This window comes from Amblyraja radiata, chromosome 25 (assembly GCF_010909765.2).
Source record: "Amblyraja radiata isolate CabotCenter1 chromosome 25, sAmbRad1.1.pri, whole genome shotgun sequence".
NCBI classification, from domain to species: Eukaryota; Metazoa; Chordata; class Chondrichthyes; order Rajiformes; family Rajidae; genus Amblyraja; species Amblyraja radiata.
The window spans coordinates 21,999,029-22,017,619 of NC_045980.1; the positions used below are offsets into that span (position 1 = coordinate 21,999,029).

Here is an 18,591-nt window from a genome sequence, read left to right on the forward strand (position 1 = left end):
AAATCCCTCTTCTGTCCACCCAGCTTCACTCCGGAAATGGTCAGGTGATCCTTTGCTGGACTCTTTCTCAGGCAAGTGCTCTTCACCAGGAAAGGCGATAAAAAATGTGCACCAACTGGTGTGCTACAATGCTGAGAACTAGACTCTGTATCTGCCCCTTTGCTCTACCTATTGTACCCGAGTTTGGCTTGATTGTATTTACATCTAGTGTTATCTGATCTGATTGGATCGCATGCAAAACAAACTTTTCACTGCACTCGACAATAATAAATCTAACCTTTCCTTGAGGTGTTTGCACAAAGGCTTGTAAAATGTTACCAAGTTTTGCTACATCCCTTGTCAATATATATTACCATACTATTTCCCTCACTGCCTGCTCTCTGTTCCTTCATGTTTACTGTTTGTAATTCAAGTTACAGTTCAGACAAAACTTAAACATTAACATTTACTGGCGCTCTTCCATCTGAAACTTTCAAAACATATTCTGCTGTTTTTAGGAGAGGCGCAAAGGATGAAATGTGGAAGGAGCGGGGATTGTAATTCCTTACGAATTACATTTGAAAAGATCATAGACAGCTGGACAATAGAGGGATTTTTCATACTTTAAATACCGACAGTAAAATTACCCGCAGCCAGTAATATCAATGCAAAGTGCAACGATCCTATGGATTAGCAAATATCATGAAGCTTCGTGATGACATTGTATTCTGAATGCCAATCCCTTTGTTATCAGTTGCAACCCACAACGTCATCCATTGCAACAGAGCAAAGATGCAGACCAAGAGTGAGCTATAAAACTCTGGACTTTGAACACTCCGTTTCTCAAGCAGCAGATTAATGTACTGAGTTCTAAATTTATACAATTAAAGATAAGGTGAATTAGAACATAGAACAATACAGCACAGAAACAGGCCTCTGGGCCTGTAATGCCCTTGCCAAACACAATGCCAGTTTAAACAAATCTCCTCTGCCTGCATGTGGTACATATCCCCCCCATTCCTTGCATATCCATGTGCCTATCTAAAAGCTCCTAGCTATTACCATATCTGCTTTTACCTCCTCCCCAGACACACACCACCCTCTATATAAAAAATCTTGCTCGGCACATTTCCTTTAAACTTTGCCCTTTCACCTTAAAGCTATGCTGTCTAATCTTAGACATTTCCATCCTGAGACAAAAATTCTGCCTGTCTACCCTATCTATGCCCCTCATTATTTTATATACTTCAATCAGTCTCCCCTCAACTTCCAAAACAATTCAAGTTTGCCCGCCTACAACTAATAACCCCCTAATCTAGGGACCATTCTTCTGCACCCTCTCCGAAACCTCCATATCCTCCCTATAATGGGGTGACCAAAACTGCATGCAATACTCCAAATGCTGCCAATTTTTTTAAAAATAAAACTGCAACATGACTTATACTCAATGCCTGACCAATGAAGGCTAGCATACCATATGCCTTCTTCACCACTCTATCTATATGTGTTGACACTTTCAGGGAGTAACAGACTTGGACCTCAAAATCCCTCTGGACATCAATGTTGTCAATGGTCTTGTCATCAGCTACACACTTTCCCTTTACACTTAACCTCCCAAAGTGCAACACCTCACACTTGTTCAGAATAAACTCCTTTAGAATCTTAAGTTGTTTTCCAAACCAACCTGGTATTGGCACATTTTGATTTAGTCATCATCTACACCTGATCTTCAGTGAAAGAAATGAAAAGCAACAATTCCCCAATTAAATCATTACAATGAAGATCATATAAACTGATGCATTAAACAATCATTAATGCCCCTTTATGGAAGTATTCTCCAGACAATGGGAGCACCTCATCACTCCCAAATGACAACCAGGTCACCTTCTCATATTCACAGCCAGAATCCTGACAATCTGTCCAAGTATTTGTTTACTGGTCGCAGGGTGATTGTTGACAGCCTGTTCAACTGTGCATCACCCAGGCCTCATCCAAGCACAAAAATGTCCAAACCATGAAGCGAGGCTGAGAACACTGGCTAATTCCACAGGATCCATGGACAAGTGACTTGCACACATTGAGCAGACACCTCAGTACACTGTGGGTCTTTAGAGATTGTCTAACATGGATGGATGTTCATTCACACATAGGGCCCACATGAGACACTGCAGCCTGTGTCTACAGAGAACCCAGTGATGAAGAACCATTTCCAAACCCCTTTAATGGGGATAATCTCTTCAACACGGGCTGCTTCAAAACTGCGGGAATGTTTCAATGTGGATTGTAAAATAATTTTTTTAAACTTGTAAATCCTTACGTTATGTCAGTAGGCATCGCAGGCTGAATATCAAATTGAAATGTGCTCTCACTGGTACGGGCCATGTTAAAGGCATTGCAAACCTCACATATTTCTGTTTGGCACCAAAGCTTCATGTCAACACAAATTCCCACACCAACATTCCCATGGAACAGAGTACGATGCAGAGGGCAGCAAATCACGACAACTAAGGCATTCTCTGGATTCATCATTGGGCCAGAGCCCGGAGAGAAGGACTGGGGTTGGAGGAGTAATTGAAGGCTTCTGTCAGATGTTATACTTTGTCTATTGATGCTGATCACCCACTTAGAAGGGCACACCAGCTGTAAAATTCGCTTATTGGTTGATTGATTAAAAGATACAGCATTGAAACAAGCCCTTCTGCCTACCGAGCCCAGAGCAACCATCGATCGCCCATTCACATTATGTTATCACAATTTCTCATCCACACCCCACACATTGGGGACTTCTTCTCTTCTTGCACAGCCTAAAGTTGTAGGACAACTTGTTCTATTTGATCTTATTTGATTGTGCACGCCGGGTTGATTGCATTCGTCGAAACACGGAAGGTTGCCATTTTCCACCCCAACATTGGGGACAATTTACAGAGGGCCAATTAACCTACAAACCTGCACGTCTTTGGGATGTGGGAGGAAACCGGAGCACCCAGAGGAAACCCATGCGATGACAAGGAGTACGTGCAACCTTCATACAGGCAGCACCCAATGTCAGGATCAAAACCGGGTCTCTGGTGCTGTGAGGCAGCAGCTCTACCCGCTGCGCCACTGAAGGCACCGAAGTGCTGGACTAATTTGCAACACCCACTGTGTGAACAATGCCAGCTCTCGCATCATGCCTGCACATTGAAAGAGACCCCAACTCACCCAATTGTGCCTTTCTAAACATCAACACCTTACAGTTTTGAAGTAGTATCATCCGAACTGCTGATTGTTCCCAGCACTTTCTTGCATGGCATCAGCAGTGTTTTAGTTTTCGATGCTCTGACTGGCTCTCCGCTGATTCTATTTAAACCTTCTGTGACCAGCACAATGGGAGTTCTGTGCCACCCACTGCCGCAGGAAGAAGTGCCCCATCGGTGAATAGCTGCCTCAGTAAACAGCTGTAGAAATATGCAATCCAAACCCGTGGAATTAATGGTGGGCGCCATGAAAGATTTAACTGTTATTTCAACAATGAGAAACTCACGTTGTTGTAAGAACTCAGCTGATCATTGTGCGGTGTCATTGTGGAGTTTACACTCCCTGACATTTCCGGTGTAAATTAACATCAAATTAAAAGCAGCTGATACATCTTTTTCTCCAGGTACGTTGCTGCCTCAACCAAGGCACATTGGATAAGACAAAGTGGTACAGAACATTTCATGGATTACTCTGTCGTTATGGTGGCCCAAAGTTTAACTTTTGCCTGTGGTTTTTACTTCCTCATTCTGGCCAATATGTAGACCTGAACCAAAGGCCAGAACCGTCCGGACCTGCTGCTTCCTTCATTGTCATTAAACAGTACCTGTTCCCAACTCATTGTGAATAATGATTTCTACGTGCAGCAGAAAGTGGGATAATATAGGGCTAAAGTGAATGTGTGATCAGTGGTCGGTGTGGACCCGGTGGGCCGAAGAGCCTGTTTCTATGCTGTATCTCTCAAATAAATGACCGACTTAAATACAGATGAACAGGTCAGTGATACTGAGTAAATAACCTCACAGCGCTGCATTAACTGTCTCGAACATTAAACAATTTCTGTACAAATAGTTCAAAGTAAAACATAATAATCTTCTCAGGAAACAAGAGACAGATGTTTTACATTCAGTTTATATGCATCCCATGGCCATCATTTCCACAGCTGTTTCCCAGCTGGGCCAGACACTTCTCTTCCATTTCGCTCAACACCTTCGCTCAGTCCGCATGAACCTACCTGATCTCCTGGTTGCTAAACACTTTAACTGCCCCTCCCATTCCCACACTGACCTTTCTGTCCTGGGCCTCCTCCATTGTCAGAGCGAGGCCCAGCGCAAATTGGAGGAACAGCACCACATATTTCGCTTGGGCAGCTTACACCCCAGCCGTATGAACATTGACTTCGCTAACTTCAAGTAAGAAGTTATTGCCCACATGACAATAATAAAGTTGTGAATGTGTAGAATTCTCTGCCACAGAAGGCAGTGGAGGCCAATTCACTGGATGTTTTCAAGAGCGAGTTAGATATAACTCTTAGGGCTAACGGATTCAAGGGATATGGGGAGAAAGCAGGAACGGGGTACTGATTTTGATCAGCCATGATCATATTGAATGGCGATGCTGGCTCGAAGGGCCAAATGGCCTACTCTTGCACCTATTTTCCATGTTTCTATGTTAAACTAAACCATTGCTGGAGGAATAACAGGTGACAGTGAGAAAGCACAGGCGGTAGATCGAACAACAATCTCCCTCTCAACATTAGCAAGACTAAGGATCTGATTGTTGACTTCAGGAAGGGAAAGCCAAGGGACCGTGCACTTGTCTTCAATGGTGGGACATCGGTGGAGAGAGTCAACAGCAGAAGTTCCTGGGTGTACACATCTCTGAAGATCTGTCCTGGGCCAGCACATTGGTGCATTCATAAAGAAAGCTCATCAATACATCTTCTTCCTCTGAACTTTGAGGAGATTTGGCATGTTGCCGAATACTCTACTGAACATCTACAGATGTACGGGGAGAGCATGCTAACTGGCCGTGTCACTGGTTGGTGCAGTAACTCAAATGCTCAGGAACAAAGGTGACTGCAGAAATTAGCAAACACTGCCCGGTCCATCACAAGTACTGACCCAACACCCCACCCCCACCCACTGTTGCAGTGATTTATAAGAAGCGCTGCCTCAAGGAACAGCTAATATCAAAGACCCGCACCACCCTGGCCATGCTCTCATCTCGCTGCTACCTTTGGGAAGGCGGTACAGGAGCTTGTGGACCATTAGGATTTGGAGGGTTATGGTATGAGTGCAGGCAGGTGGGACTAAGGGAAAAAAGTTGTTCGGCACGGACTTGTAGGGCCGAGATGGCCTGTTTCCGTGCTGTAATTGTTATATGGTTATATGGTTATATGGTTATTACCTCAAGGTTCAAGAACAGCTTCTTCTGACCAACCTCTGGAACCACCCACACCAACAACCCTTCCTCAGCACTGAATCACTTTGGATTTTGTATAAGGCTTGCACTTTCTAACGTGGCTTGCATTTTTAGGGTCTGGTTACATATATCATTTATTGTCTTATTATTTATTACATACTATGGAATGCACTGTTGCGTTATTATATGCCTGTAAAGTTGCAGCAAGTGATTTCATTATTCCGTTCCTGGTGCATGTGACAATTAAACTCTCTTGGCTCCTGATCTTTACAAATATCACAACAAGGTCACACAGCAAGCGCTTTGTTCACAAGTTTTAAGTTCCTTTTACACGAGAGCAGCTTTCTTTTTTCAGGACTATAAAAAGAATCATCCATTTGGATTTTTATCTTGTAATTGTCTCCGTTCACTGGCCTTGCTTCAGCCCGACACAATGGGACGGATGTGCACACGGCCTTAGCACTGGGGACAGGGATTGGCACAACATAAATCTCATGAACTCCGTGGAGTGTCAATATTGTAAACACAATGCCGGAGGTAAACAGAGAATGTCAAAAGCTCTCTAGTGTTTCTAATGTTGTTGGTTTGTTGGGTTTTTGCGGGATGTACTCTGTTAGTGACAGGTCTTCTACCACAGTCAGTTTTAGAATTTCTATCACAACTTTACTCTCAGAATTTTCATAACTATGAAATAACTATGCAAATTAGCATCGGAACAATGGGGAACTGTGCTGCAGGTTCTGACATTTTAAAGCAGGGATTGATTTTGAATCTCCCTCTGGATAGTCACCAAATCACCGCTACAAGCCCTTGCTTCACTGGTGGGGGAGGGGAGAGTTGGCAGGCAAGTCTATAATCAATAATCATTCTATTTGCAACAGGTAATTGATGCAAACAAAAATTCCCTGACACACATTGTCGTTTCAGTCCAATCCAGAGAGAGTCACACACAGGACAAAGATAAGCTTCCATTAATATAAGGTGGAAGCAGAAAATGCAGCCACAAGTCAGCAGGTCAGGCAGCATCTGGTGAAAGAAAAGTTAATGTGCCAGGGCAGGCTGATGCTTGACTCATTGAGAATTTCCAACATCTTCTGATTTTTTCCCGGATTTCCAGCATCTGCAATTTTATTTTCCTTTCCCATAAAAAGGTGTGGATCCAGGAGACAATGTGTTAGCGTTCTCAGTGAGCCCCTGATCCCTGTACCACTGTGTGCAGCAGCACCTGTCCTCAGTACAGTCTGTGGTCATGGCTGGTCTTTGCTGGGCACAGCAATCTGTTTCCACGGTGATTCACCTTGTTGAAGCCTCGGCAATGACAGGTTACTCTGACCCTTTGCCCAAAACCTACACCAGCTCCCAGAGCTGTGCAAGAATCTCGAATGGAGAAACAAGGAACTGCAGATGCTGGGTTACCAATGGAAGACACAAAATGCTGGAGTAACACAGTGGGTCAGGCAGCATCTCCAAAGATGTCCTTCCATCGTAAGAATCTCCTTCGACTCAAAAAAAGTCAAAAAAAAATTAACGGTATAAAAAACTCTGGGCAAAAAATTAATTGTTTGTGTTCTGTCCGCTCTGAATACAACAGCAGAGCAGGCTCGATGGGCCGAATGGCCTAATTCTGCTCCTATGACTTATGAACCATGAGCACTTCCAATCTACGGAGTCTGCAGTTCCCAGGGTCAAGCTAACAGGCAAAGGTCAGGAACTTTGTACTTTCTCCTGCGGATTAGTGCGGCACTGTTTACCAAACTTAACTAACTTCATCACAATGGCAATTAATGATCTGAAGCTGTACTTTGAAGAAATAAATCACAACTGAAGATTTATATCAGCATTAGTGTGTGCTTCTGTTTTAGGAAGGGGGCAGACTTTGAAGGCCTTCAACCCCCAGAGCTATTCACAGCCAATTTACTGGTGTCATTTAATAAACACTGTAATGGAGGTAACTAATTAACCAGCTTCCACAGAGAACATGTGATCAGTTTTTTTTAAACAAATTCACAGAAGGATCTTTGAAGTAGAATACCGGTGTTTTTATACAGGGAGGTTTACAGCTGGGGGTAGGTATTCCACAAGGTTCCATGCTGGGACCTCCGTTGAATTAAATTATAGGTGGGCTGATTATTAAGTTTGCAGGCGACACGTAAATCAGTGGATACGTGGATAGTGAGGAAGAGGAAGGGTCCCGACCCGAAATGTCACCCATTCCTTCTCTCCAGAGATGCTGCCTGTCCCGCTGAGTTACTCCAGCTTTTTGTGTCTATCTTCTGGATAATGAGGAAGGTTGTCAAAGGAAATATGGGCAGAGAAATGACAGATGGAGTTTAATCCGGACACCTGGGAGGTGATGTATTTGGGAAGTGAAAGGCAAGAAGATATTTGACAGTAAATGGCCGTGCCTTGTGGAGTGTTAATGTACAGGAAGGCAGGCAGGCAGACAGTGTGTTTATCTGCATTGGGCAGGTACCAACTATAAAAGTTGGAAAGTACTGTTACAGTTTTAGTTTAGTTTGTTTATTGTCACGTGTACCGAGGTACAGTGAAAAGCTTTGTTGCCAGACAATGGAAAGACAATACATGATTACAATTGAGCCATTTACAATATATAGATACATGATAAGGGAATAACGTTTAGTATAAGGTAAATCCAGTAAAGTCCGATCAAAGATAGTCCGAGGGTCACCAATGAGGTAGATAGTAGTTCAGGACTGCTCTCTAGTTGAGGCAGGATGATTCAGTTGCCCAATAACAGCTGGGATGAAACTGTGTATAAAACTCTGGTTAGGCTACATTTGGAGTATTGTATGCAGTTCTGGTCACCGCACCATCTAGTCTCGAGGACATGAGCTATACATGAACAAACTTGGATTGTTTTCTCTGGAGAGTCTGAGGCTGAGGGAAGACTTGATAGAAATAGATAAGTAAGCAGAGTCCTCCCCCCAGGATGGAGATGTCAAATACTAGAGGGCATATGTTTAAAGTGAGAGGAGGAAAGTTTAAAGGAAGTTGGAGAAGCAAGTTTGTTTTTACACAAAGAGTGGTAGGTGGCTGGAAGGGGAGCCAGGGGAGGTGGTAAAAGCAGACATGACAGCAATGCTTGAGGCATTGAGACAGACACAACAAGTAAGGACTAGAGTGATATGGATCATGTACTTGCAGAAAGGATTCGTTTAGACGGGCATTATGTTTGGAACGGACAGGGAGGGCTGAAGATACGGTGTGGAAACCGCCGCTATCAGCCCACAGACTCCATGCCAATCAACGATTAACCCGTATATTTCTGCATGTTTTGAGGCTATTATTAATAAAATGCAGTAACAGAGAAAACATTGTTTCTGTAAAATGCCTGAAATTATGATGTGGTTTTATTATTTAACAAATTTAAATATTTTAATTAATTTTTAATCTTTATTAGCACAACAAAGCCACATCCCATCGTTATTTTAAAATGTGCAGTTTTATAAATTAAACAAGTTGCCAAACCAACACAAATGTTCAACTGCACTCGAGCATCTCAACTACCACAATTAACAGTTGTTGTAAAAATCAAATGGCGTAAAACTGATTTAGATTCTGAATCTGCAGAATTTCTGTTTCACTTAAGGTGATTCACATCATTGCCCGGCTACAAACAAAACCACAATACTGGCAGCTTCCAGGTTATATTCTTGGAGCATAATCTGTCAATGTTACAAGCAACAGGAAAATCAGGAGCTGTTAAATATGCACAGACCTGACATTTAAACTGGAAAAAAATCAAACTCCAAGCACGAGTGAACTTGGGGATCCAAAAACTAGTGGGAACTCTGGAAAATCACAAAACTAAAAATAAATAAACCATAAAACAGAGTAGAATTTCCCCACGGACTCTTCCCCAGACACACCACATGTAAACATCACAGGTACAGCAGACATGGAGGTGGACAGATGGGGTGGTGAAGGATAGGGGATGCATGAAAGTGGACAGAGGGGATGAGGGAGGGGTGGGGAAGATGTGGAAGTGGACAAGGGTGCAGGGGGCATGTGGAAGTGGGTGGGGGCAGAAGTTGGAAGGACATGCACAGATTCTTAGGCCAAGCGGAACAGGATTCAGAGCTTCATAGGAATCTCATAAAGACAACAATCATTTCACATCATGGAAAGGGAAATGTTTCTCTATCTGATGTTTCCTTTAATGAACTACCTAATTTCCTGTGATGTGTGAATCTCAACCTGGGGCACAACTGCATGAATAGAGTCTGGAAAATGGTGCCGGTCCGAAATGTCACCTACCACCTCTCTCCATGGATGCCACCTGACACACTGGGTTATTCCAGCACTTTGCGTCGATCTTTTGCATGACTGGACTCTGCATCTCGGTGAATTGGCCAAGAGAGTGTCCAGATATAGAAACATAGAAAACAGGTGCAGGAGTAGGCCATGCGGCCCTTCGAGCCTGCACCGCCATTCGATATGATCATGGCTGATCCTCCAACTCAGTATCCCATCCCTGCCTTCTCTCCATACCCCCTGATCCCTTTAGCCACAAGGGCCACATCTAACTCCCTCTTAAATATAACTAATGAACTGGCCTCAACTACCTTCTGTGGCAGAGAATTCCACAGATTCACCACTCTCTGTGTAAAAAATGATTTTCTCATCTCGGTCCTAAAAGACTTCCCTCTTATCCTTAAACTGTGACCCCTAGTTCTGGACTTCCCCAACATCGGGAATAATCTTCCTGTCCAACCCCTTAAGAATTTTGTAAGTTTCTATAAGATCCCCCCTCAATCTTCTAAATTCTAGCGAGTACAAGCCGAGTCTATCCAGTCTTTCTTCATATGAAAGTCCTGCCATCCCAGGAATCAGTCTGGTGAACCTTCTCTGTACTCCCTCTATGGCAAGAATGTCTTTCCTCAGATTTGGAGACCAAAACTGTACGCAATACTCCAGGTGTGGTCTCACCAAGACCCTGTACAACTGCAGTAGAACCTCCCTGCTCCTATACCCAAATCCTTTTGCTATTGTACTGCGATACTCAAGTAAAGGTTTACCGTCATCTGCAGACCTCACTGTGACAGTGAATGGTGCAATTCTAAATAATCTGGGAGAGGCTACATTTTATAACCAGTACGTCTCACACCCTGATTGCAAGTTGGTCGTTGACAGATCGAAACAATTGCAACAAGCTTTTTCCACTTGAAGTGTTAAAGTCTCGGTACCCAAGAAGGATCTGCTCCACAGGTCAAAGCTTCAGTAACAGGTCACCAGGTCAAAGCTTCAGTAACAGGTGGGTTAGAAGGATCCTGCTGGCACGATATGATCTGCGGCCCAGATTGTGCTGAGTCAGGGAAGTCACTGCACCTTTCCACGATGGTCTAAGTTTCAGGATACGTCCACTGTGAACTGCCTACTTTTTATTTCACACACAACCAAATATACCACAAATTAGCACCCGTTTTGCCACAGGGAGAGACAGGAAATCAATTCCAATTGGTTTCTTATTAACCGCTAGAATGTTACTTGGCATTCTTCTTTCTTTGATATTCAAACATGGATTGAAAATGATAACCTCTCCTGTTGTCTCCTACCCATGCAGATCATGAAAGACTTTAAATTCAACCTTCAAAATAAAGATCTCTTCTAATTTTAAAACAGCAAGCAGTTTTTCCAGCTACAATGACGATATTGTAATGTAAAGCAAAAGCGACCACATGTTATTGTTCTGTTTGGATGATTTTTGTTCAAGGAAGTGTACATATTTAAAGACTAACGACACCCAGACACACAGAGGCTTACGGAGACATAAGGGACTGGATATGCTGGAATCCAGGGTAAACAGGGTTGAGGTACCTGACCCACTGAGCTCCTCCAACAGCTTGTTAGTTGGGAAAAGCAGCCAACGCCCCCCCCCCCCCCCCCCCCGAACCACGGCCCCTCCGCCGGCAGTCAAGAATGGGCCACGTGGGTGCCATATGTGCCGCAGAGAACAAAGGACCCAACCTTAAAGGGCAGCCAAGAAAACAAAGGGGGACCCATCTTGGGGGAGGGGGCGGGGGGTCCCATTGGGGACTAAATGGAATATTTTGTAACTTTGACAGTGCCCTCCCTATATGTGGCGACTCTTTGCATAGGACAAAGAATCCCACCATGACATCACGGGATAATAAAGCATCATTCATTCGTTCAACAGTCCCCCGCCCAACAAAGGCCCAGCCAACAGTAACGTGACCACCTCAGCAAGTCACCTGTAGCTGCCACCATTAACTGCAATGCTGGTGGCTGCTGCTTGAAACGTATTGTCCAGGTGTGGCCTGACCTTCCACCAATACCCTCAACCACGTTACACTCACTCACTGGTAAATATCCCCTTGTTTGTCTGGATAACTCCAGCCATGACTCACTCACTCCAAGGTAACCACAACAACTCTCCCAGCTTCTCAATGCAATCCAGTCAAGGATCCGTTGTGATCAATCTAACCCGTTATTAATACAGAGTCCGCGGTATAGACTTCCCTCAGCATCTGGAGAGGAGCCGCAGAACAGTGCAGACCATAGAAACACTTCTGGCTTCAGATGCATGGATCGCAATTCAAGTCTGCCCAAGTCCTGAACCTTTGTCAATGGAGGGCGGGCTCCCTTCAGACTCTGTACCAGCACAACCCAGCAAACAAACCACAGCAAGTGTCAGCCAGGGTGACGTGGGTGTATGGGAGGTCTGGTCAGAGGACCGATGGGGGAGGGAAGGGGTGATTGGGCAGGAGAGGGGACGGGCACCAGGCGAGTGGTGCGTGATGGTGTGGAGGGCAGAAAGGGCAAGGAAGAGCTGGTGAGAAGCTAACACCAGGGGACAAGTAAGATGTCAAGTTTTCCAACAATCTGACGGACTGTTCTATGGTTTTACACCAACTATGAAAGCTCCTTGATTCATGTATGTTACTCCAGAGCTTTGCAAACCCCCCTGTATCCTTGAAACTACATCGAAGATCTTTAGCAGTTAGTTGTTGTAGCCCAAACACAATGGAACTCACTGCACTAAAGAATTTGTCAGTGCATCAGGTTAAAAAACAGGAAAAAGAATGGAAACACCCAGTGTTATTGTGAAGCCTGGCTGAAAATAATTGTTGCCTTACTTACACAATCTATTGTGTATAGTTTTTCTACAAACACCCTCCCACCAGAATTGTACCTTATATTGCGCTTGGGCAGCTTACAACCTATTGGTATGAATATTGATTTATTTAACTTCATAAACCTTGCTTTCCCTCGCTCTCCATCCCTCCCCCACCCTAGTTCCCCGACTTGTTTCACTGACCTTCTGATTAATGTTACTGATTGTACGCCTCCTTGTCACCTTCCTCTCAGCGAACAATGAACCATTCTACATGTCCTTACCATCGTCTACCATGATCTGTCATTTTCACACCTTACCCATCCATATCTCTAGACTCCCTCTCCCCTGAGTCTCAGTCTGAAGAAGGATCTCGACCCTAAACGGCACCTATTCCTTTTCTCTTTTAGTGCCCATCTTCGCCACTAATTGTCAGGATCCGTTACTGCCCTCGTTCCGCAGTCCACAATTAACAATCTAACATCAGGGCCCGTCCAGCATCAGGCCGCTCCCATTCTCCATCACTAGCCCGAACATGAGGCACCCTGTACCATCCCTTTCCCCTTCCTGACAACGGGCCTGAGCCCAGACAGTGGGCAAGGATTGTGGTCACGAAATTCCTGCGCACAGAATTACCAGGTGTAATTACCTGCTCGGGACAAAGAACACCTGGAACACACCAACCGCCCAGTCTAGTTCCCCCAAAAATGTGAATAATTCACAAGGAAACTGGAGACAGGAGGGTGCGGGTGCTGGACTAGCAAAACAAATCAGTGGAATATTCCTGACAAAGATGACTGAGGGTTTACAGTTTGTGTCGTTTATTTCATCATGTGGCAAGAATCTGATCATCATCCATCTGTTCACTAGAAGGCAATAAGCAGGGACTGAGAATTTGCTGCAGGGCAGCACACTTGCTGCCTTACAATGCCAGAGATCTGGGTTTGATCATAACTACAGGTGCTGTCTGTGTGGACTTTGCACGTTCTCCCTGTGACCGTGTGGGTTTTCTCCGGGTGCTCCGGTTTCCTCACACATTCCAAAGATGTGCAGGTTTGTGCAGGTGCATCCCACCAACAACTAGAGAGCAGTCCCGAGCTACTATCTACTCATCGGAGACCCTTGGACTCTGTTCGATCAGACTTTACCTTGCACTAAACATTATTCAGTTTATCATGTATCAGTACACTGCGGACAGCTCAATTGTAATCATGGATTGTCTTTCCAACTGGTCAGCAGGCAACAAAAGCTTTTCACTGTACCTCGGTACAGGTGACAATTAACTAAACAAAGAAATCAACCCAAATCTGTAACAGCCTTGCCATCTAGACAGCATTCTGGTGAACTTCTTCTGCACCCTCTCCAAAATCTTCACATCTTTCCTGTAACAGAGCTGCACGCAATACTCTAGCAGCAGCCAAACTATAGTCCTCTAAGCCTGCAATATGACTTCCTGACTAGCATACAGTCATGACCAATGAAGTCAAGCATACTATAGACTTTCTTTACCACTCCATCTACTTGTGTTGCCATCTTTGGGGAGCAATGGGCTTGGACCTCAAGATCCTCTTTACCTCAATACTGTTAAGGGTCTTGCATTAACTGTACACTTTCCTCTTGCGTCGACCTCCTGAACTCTCACATCTCTGTTGCCTCTCTCAATACCCTGGGATAGACCCCATCAGGTCCTGGGATTTATCTATTTAAAAACTCTTCAAGAGCCCCAACACCTCCTCCTTGACTCAAACTGCCCATGCATAATAGTATTCTCCACACTGATATCACTGTCCTTCTCCTTGGTGAATACAGATGCTAAGTACACGTTTAGCACCTCGCCTACATCCTCTGACTCCAACCATAGATTCCCTCCTTTATCTTTGAGCTGTCCTACCTTCTCCCTGGTCACCCTCGTGTGATTAACGCACGTATCAAAAGCATTCTTTAGTCAGCCTCGCCAATTACATTTCATGTCCCTCCTTAGCAGTACTAATCACCTGCAAGTTCTTTCCTCCTTGCTTAATATTCCACAAAGACCCTGTCTGATGTCATCTTTATAACCCTTACACGGAGGTACAGGCAGGACACGACTTTCAGCCGGGCCCCATAGCAGAAGCGTTCAAGTCGCGGGGCTGGAAACTGAGCTAATTCTGCTACCACCATCATCTATTGTAGCAAGTGATGGCTCCCATTGATTGTCGCCGGAAGTTTGCATCCGATTCAGGACGGACAATGACAGCGATGTCAACACTTGAAACAAGATGGACACGAAAGAAGGACTTTCACCCCACAATGTCTTTTTGTGGGCACATACGCTTTGGTTTTCTTTCTGACCAAATTTACAACCTCTTTGGTTATCCAAGGTTCCGTTAACTTGCCATCCTTGCCCTTCCTCCTTATTGGAAGATACAGGTCCAAATTATTCTGGAATCCAATCTCCAGATTATTCCCCTCGTCCTCAACTCACTGACCAACAGATATAATTTCTCCCAGTCCATTTCCATTAACTCTGAACCAGTATGCCATGTGTGCTGTAATCGCTGGTCTGTTTAGCTATAAAACACCTTCTGACCCTTTATATTCCAGACTAAAGAAGGTCCATCTGTCCCCTCGTCCTCAACTCACTGACCAACAGATATAATTTCTCCCAGTCCATTTCCATTAACTCTGAACCAAATTTCCTCCTCAACTTTCAAGTTCCTGAAAGTAAGTTGAGAGTTCAACACTTTAAAAAAATGTTAGTATAAGATGGTGCCTGAAATGTGGCGACTCTTGTCTACTGACTCAATATGGTCTATCCTACACTCTTGTACTTAGCATGATTGTGCCTAATGTATAGTAGGTTCGTCACTGAGTTGTACATTAAAAAAAATAATTTCACTGCACAGGTGATGATAAAGTACCATTGAACTACTGAAGTACAACCCATGGTTTGTGAAAATGCTTCTCATACTTAACCTTTGGTGTTTGGTTATCATTCCAGTAAATCCACGCTGCACTCCTTCCAATCCTGAATATCCTTCCTCAAGAAGGCTCAGAATTAAATGTTTCGGAAGAACGCGATCTCGAGCCCACAGTATGCCTAGTGTGCTGTAATCACTGGTCTGTTTAGCTATAAAACACCTTCTGACCCTTTATATTCCAGACTAAAGAAGGTCCATCTGTCTCCTCAGATTCTGGTGAACTTCTACTGCTGCACCATCGAGAGCATTCTTACCAACTGTATCACAGTATGGTATGGCAACTGCTCTGTCTCCGACCGGAAAGCACTGCAGAGGGTGGTGAAAATTGCCCAACGCATCACCGGTTCCTCACTCCCCTCCATTGAGTCTGTCCAAAGCAAGCGTTGTCTGCGAAGGGCGCTCAGCATCGCCAAGGACTGCTCTCACCCCAACCACAGACTGTTTACCCTCCTACCATCCGGGAGGCGCTACAGGTCTCTCCGTCCAGGAACAGCTTCTTCCCTGCGGCTTCCCTGTTACACTACTCAACACTGTACCTCGGTGATTGCCCCCCCCCCCCCCCCGGACACTCCTTCCACCAGGAAAAAAATACTATGACTGTTTGCACGTAAACAGATTTATTTATTGCTCATATTTATGTCGCTCTTCTAGGGAGATGCTAACTGCATTTCCTTGTCTCTGTACTGTACACTGCACAATGACAATAAAGTTGAATCTGAATCTGAATCTTTCCACATATCAAATGTAGTTTTAGATCTGTTCAAGAAATGTTAATGTCAATAGTTTGACAAACGTGTGGTCTATGCTGTACCTTCACCACAACGAAGCCTGGTTTTTAGGTAAGCCACATTAGCTTCCTCTGTAGTAGTTTCCATGCGAAATGTTACCCATTCCTTTTCACCAGAGATGCTGCCTGTTACTCCAGCATTTTGTGTCTATCTTGCTTTCTCTATCTTTGTTTTGAATGGAATTGAACATAAACACAAAGTGCTGGAGTAACTGAACAGGTCAGGCAGTATCTCAGGAGAAATGGAATAGGTGATGTTTCGGGTCGAGACCTTCTACACTAGCTGCAGGATGCCTAAACACCCACATTATAATGTGCATCTTTTCCCATTTACCAAACATACAACTCCATGTGGAAAAATGTCAATAATGTACATCACTGTAATACACAAGCACCCTGACTTACGTGGCACGCAGCAAACACAACGCCAATCAGATTCAAAGATACCAAACCACAAATTATAAATGCCATGTAACTCCGCGCCTGATCTACTTGTTCTTTTTACCAATATTGCCACCATTCACCTTCACTGAGGTGGTTTGCAAGGAACCAGCTCTCTTTCTGCAACCTCCAGCTTTCAGTAAATCCACGCCGGGAACATGGACAAGCCTGGATCTCCTCCCTTTCCCACTATGAAATGATAACATCCAGTACCCACTAGCATCCACTGGACATCCAGTATCCGGGAGCTCCTGTTTGCACCCACAATCCAAAGACGTACAGGTTGCAGGTTAATTAGCTTTAATTGTCTCTAGTGCATAGGATCGACACTATGGGGATCACTGGTTGGCACAGACTCTGTGGGCCGAAGGGCCTGCTTACGCACTGTATCTCTAAACACACTAAACCAAGCCAACATAGACACAATCAATTCAAACAAGTTTAATAGATCGAGCAAAGGGGAATATACAAAGAGCATGATCTGCAAACTTACTAATCATGCCTTGTACATCCTCATCCAAATCATTGATATAAAATATAAACAGCAATGGGCTCTGCACCGAATCCTGAGACACAAACCTCCAGTCTGAAAAATGACCCTCCACCATCACTCCCTGCTTCCCACTATGAAACCAATTCTGTATCCAGTCGACTAGCTCTCCCTGGATCCCATGGGATCTAACCTTCTGGAGCAGCCAACCATGCAGACCCGTATCAAATATCTTGCTGAAGTCTATATAGACAACATCTACAGCTTTGCCTTCATCAAACTATTTGGTTACTTCTTCAAATAACTCAAATTTGTGAGACACAATCCCCCATGTACAAACTCATGCTGACCATCCCTAATCACCCCTTGTTCATCCAAAAACATGCATATCATATCCCTCAGAATACTCTCTGGTAACTTTCCAACCACAGATGTTAGACTCACTGGCCTATAGTTCCCAGGCTTTTCCTTCTTAACTAGAGATGCATTAACCACCCTGCAGTCTTCGGGCACCACTTTTCTAACCATGTCTGCAAAGGCATTGATGTGTTTGCCGAGCCCTGGTGCCCGGTCAGGGACCTATCTGACTGCTCCCAACGTCCCTCCCTCCAGCCACCCACCCCTGGCCGATTCTTCAACCGCATGAAAGCTTCACGCCGATCAGTCAGAAACTGCACAAATGTTCATGATCACCTTACTCTGAGACCAATATTAACGCGTGATTGGAGTTCCCCGGCATCGAGTCCTGGCCGGTTGCCATGGTAACACTGGCCTCAGGACCACATCTGCCGGAGGTCCTATAGGCTGGGACACTTTCAGCAAAACACCCAGTAGGCCATTGATATATATATTTTAAAACATAGGAATACAGACCATGCCATTTGTCACAGGAGCACTAGTCACCCACAACACAAACTCAGTCCAGGACTACATCAACACAGCGGAAGACAGACACAAAGTGCTGAAGTAACTCAGTGGATCAGGCAGCCTCTCCGGCGAAGACGCGTGTCTGTATTGTAACAGTGTTTTATTGTAACAAGAAAATATTCGGGCAAAGTCCAAGATGCTACTCGCACCGAAACAAAACGGTATCCAAGTAGGCAGCGGTCAGATGCAGAAAATTCCCCCAACCCACCCCCAACAAACAAATCCTTTGTCCAACTCCTTTCACAAACCTCAAACAATGTAACAAACGCACAGATTCTTACAATCCACTCGCTTAACTTGCAAAGAAAAAAGTTACAAGATGCCGATTCTCTCGGTTCTCACTGACCTGAAGTGGCACAATGAGAACCCGCCGCACGATGGTCGGTTTATGTCCCTCGGCTGTTAGACTGTAGCCAGCGACCGGGCCGGTCCAGGGGGAGGCAGGGTCAAGGGGGGAGGAGGGAGCGCCGCT

General features: G+C 44.6%; 1 protein-coding gene across 3 annotated transcripts in view; it reads right to left on the minus strand.

The window, feature by feature from the left end:
• The window catches only part of kiaa1671 (KIAA1671 ortholog), a 137,838-nt gene that overhangs the window by 118,592 nt on the left and 655 nt on the right, over positions 1–18,591 (minus strand). Inside the window, exon 1 of one of the 3 annotated variants that reach the window (XM_033043393.1) lies at positions 3,181–3,292. The exons of the other annotated variants lie outside the window; for them this stretch is intronic. The gene's annotated coding sequence lies outside the window, so the exon portion shown is untranslated. Of the gene's footprint in view, positions 1–3,180; positions 3,293–18,591 lie in introns of those variants that run through there. 3 annotated transcript variants of the gene reach the window in all.